At 47.1% G+C, this 4019-nt stretch overlaps 1 pseudogene; it reads right to left on the bottom strand.

Moving 5' to 3' along the window:
- Positions 1-536: 536 nt before the first annotated feature.
- Positions 537-3645, bottom strand: LOC123048201 (uncharacterized; annotated as a pseudogene).
- Between the last annotated feature and the right edge of the window lie 374 nt (positions 3646-4019).

The following is a 4019-nucleotide window of genomic DNA, read 5'->3' as shown; positions in this document are numbered from 1 at the left end:
CTATATAGCATTGACGATTGGATGGCATGGAACCAATGGACTTACACATATATAGTATAGGAGTACGCAAACATGGTGTCAGCAATTACAAGATGTAAGTCAGAACCACGCGATGGTGATTCGTACAGCTCTTTCTTGTTGGCCTACTGAGGAGTAATACCTACTGCCACTTTCAGTTTGGATGATGCTATCTAAAATTGCAGGGTGATTGTTGGATCTGATGAGAATGACGCGTCGCTAACGCTCGGCTAAGTCGTCGAACCCTCGCGCTGACCATTCGCTCTCTCAGTAGCGAAAGCGCTTCTATTTGCCCCTTAACTTCATAAAGTATTTGGAAAGAAAAGAAATATCTAAATGCTCTTATATTTTTTGCGGTGGGAGTACAATTTTATTTCAATTGAGATCTCTCATACGTTTAAGCGAATGTTATATAATCACCATGCAAATCCTTTACATGGCCATGCCTTGCCAACACATATATTCTCGTCTATCAGAAAGTACAACAAGAGTTACATTACACAAGTTCTCAAACAAATTTAGACTGGTACTCCTCGACGCTTCCTCCCTGGCATGGCATTAACTTCATCCGTATCCAGAGCACTACTTGTAGTAAAACCAGCAAATAATGAATTATAAGGTGGTATCCTTGATTCCCATGAAATTAGATTAAAGTCTCCATTTGGTCTAACAGTAGGGTCTGTTAGAAGTTCCCCAAACGTCACACTTGGCAGTTTCTTTTTTTTTTTCGACAAAGGGTGGATTTTATTAACTCAAAATGAAGCATCAAGGGGATACAAACACATTGAGCACACACCCGGCCTCTGCATAACCAGGATGCACACAGCCAACACCAACACACAAAAAAAAAAAAAAAAAACGCCAGCAAAGAGCAAAGTCATACAAGACTCAAGCTATGCCTAAGCGAGGGAAAAGAAAAAGAAAAAACACTCTGAAACGATCAAAACAACGGTTGATAAACTACATCAACGACCATATCCGCACCAACCATCTCTTGACAGAACAAGCGCAACGAGAAAGTTTCTTCAACAGCAACGCCTTCAGGAAGGAAACGACGCTTAAACGTCGCCGTCACTGGACCCGACCAACAAAGGTCAGACTCTAGGTTTTCACCCTGAAGAACAAGTCCGAGCACATCCGAGCAATGCCTTCATCAAGGTAACGACGCAAAAACATCGCCATCGCCAGGTATAACCAATTCAGGTCAGACCTAGGGTTTTCACCCCGGAACTCGAGACCGGGTACTCAAGAAGCACCACCAAATCAAAGTCATCATGTTGTCGCCACCACTTTCCGCGATCCCAGCAGCTAAAAGTGAGGCACAGTCTTTACATGCCGGCATGGCTTGCCGCTGCACAACCATCTCCTCTGCGTCAAGCCGTCATCCATAGAATTTATCTCACCGCTGAATGCAAACTGGCCAGATTGAGAGCCACCGAAACTCCCAATGGAGCCTTCCGGTTACATCACACAACCTCGCCAGTGCGAGCTGCTGGCAACAACCAGTGGATCCTAAGAAAAAACTCTCATGAAGACCCTTGAATGGCCACTGCAATCTGCGGCTCGAGTGGCCGGACGGTGCCGCCATGGTCAGGACGAAAATTGCCCCCTCGCATCGATCGGACGAACCACCTGCGGCCAAGTGACAAGCATCGGTCAACCGATGTAAGTCCCAAGGCGCCACCACCAACCTCCTTCGGCCTTGTGATCTGCCGGCGGCAACAGCGGCGAGCGTCTTGGGTCGCTTGGGAAGATGACCCTTATCACCAACGCTGCCATGCTCAACGTACTGGACAGCCGGAGGAAGCTTCGGTCCGAACCTGCATGATCTTGACCGCAGGCTGCTGGAGGAGAATGGATGGTCATCTCCACCCAGGCCATTGCCAAGGCATCACCATGCTGCCCAGTTCAGAATCCCAGATCGCTCTAGCCATTGACCTATGCATGTCCCTGTGCACAGATCGCCTGCCGCTGCATGTCCATGCGCAGATCGCTCTAGCCTTCGGACGTTGCATGAAGATCGCTGCTGAGTTGTTGTTCACCTCGCGCGCCGTTCAGCGCCTTGCGTAGAAGCCATCGCCCGGAGCCCCGCCGCCGCCGTCAGCCACACAGGCTTTGCCCGGCAGCGTCGTCCGGCGGCGGCGAGGGAAGCGAGAGAGGTGGGGAGGTCCCGAAGAAACTGGATCGGGAGCCGCCCGTGCCGTCCGTCCGGACGACGCGGGGGCGGTTGCGTCCAAACTATAGTTCAATTATAACTTGGCAGTTTCTTGATTGAAACATTATTTGTATAAGGTATTATGCAAAGTGGATCCAAAGCAAGGTCCGTTATCACCACTGGATGGCCTTGTTCTATAGCCGTTACAACCACTGGAGGGCCTTGTTCTACATGTATGGCTGGGTCCACACTAAATCTGGCGAGGTTTCTTTTAACATATCTTATCACCTTGTCCAATATGCAACGCCAAAACTGAACATCGAGATTCTTTCTCAATATGTCCGCGTACACATTTGCTGAGACAAGTGAACCATCCGCACTGTACATTAACTTGGCAAATTCATCTGCTATCCGTAGTAGTCGCGGATGTTCTGTAGGTTCTACGCTTCCGAATGCCAGTGTCTTGAAAAGGTACCTCAACGCATCATAAGACAGAGCAGTAAGGAAAATTGGTTTCACCGATCCAAACCGGGCTAATCTTTTAAGTTTACTTATGATGATGATCTTGCTTCCTCTATACATGCTTATGAAAAACGAGTGAAACTTTTTCCAGTCATCGTCATCTACATCAGAAGCAAACTCAATAACTACCAACATCATACCTTCCATAGTCCTTCTGTGATCACATATTTTCAAAAGGTTGTCTCCATTCAAGTGCAATACAGATGGGAAGCGTGAGCGAACCCTTTCATCGCCGCACACATGGGCAACCAAAGTTTTCTTCCCAGTTGTTACACCACCTATGATCGGGAGAACTGCCAGTGCATGATCACTAGGAGGGTCGTTGTGTTGCAACAAGAAGCTGAAGAGCTTTTGCTTCTCAGCGTGTCGGGCGAACATGAAGTTTTCAGTGTAAAGATAAACATCATATGGCCTACGAGACATGCGCTCACATCCACCAAGAAGAACAATAAATTCTGCCATGTTAGCAACAACAATTTCTAGACTTTCCAACGCATCATGTGACTCGATGCGTGTAACCTTATCATTTGTTGTTCGAGAGCGCTTGGGCAAATATAAGCTGCTTGCAGATGAGTGGTTGATGCTAACCTCGTCGAAGCCTGCAGTGTCTTGGAGGTCACGGTACCTCGAGTTGTCCAGCACACCATATCCTCGGTACATGGCCTCTGAGAGCGTCCTGAGCTGCATCATCATTCCGGAGTTGGTTATGTACCTCATGTCTGCCTCCTCAACCATGGTGCCAGCTCTCATCAGCAGGTGCTGCAACCTCTCCACCAACTTCTCCTCCTCTGATTGAGGATGCCTAGAGGAGTTGTACTTGTTCATCAGAAATGAGATGAACTTGCTCACAAATTCACCTGCAACTGCAGACATGACAACCTCCATTGCCAGGATTGGTGGGGTAACTTGTTGGTCGGTCTGTGCACAAATTTAACTAGACTGGCTTCTGCAGAGACTCTTGGCAAAATTGAAAAGTCTCCAGGGATGATTTTGACTGCGGCGAGTGGGTGGGTAGCGCACGGATATTTGTCTACTCTAAATGTCAAGAGATGTGACAAGGACAAACCAACTTTCCGAGCAGCATAAAAAAAGTTGGCCAATTATTATCATATTCACGGCTGCTAGGCAGCTCCAAATTGATTATTGTTACATACAAAATATATATTTAATTATCTTTGTGTTTGTCTTTCGTTGGACTCCATTTACATTTCACATGCGAGGGTATTGGTCATCCTCCTTGCCAGAGGCGAGCTCCTTCCTGGAAAGACAAGTAGGCAGAGAGTAAACAAGAAAAATATATTATTAAAAAACAATAAATAAGTAA

This window comes from Triticum aestivum, chromosome 2D (assembly GCF_018294505.1).
Source record: "Triticum aestivum cultivar Chinese Spring chromosome 2D, IWGSC CS RefSeq v2.1, whole genome shotgun sequence".
Taxonomy (NCBI): domain Eukaryota; kingdom Viridiplantae; phylum Streptophyta; class Magnoliopsida; order Poales; family Poaceae; genus Triticum; species Triticum aestivum.
Note: the sequence above shows the minus strand (reverse complement) of the source record. Positions and strands in the feature narration are given on the sequence as shown.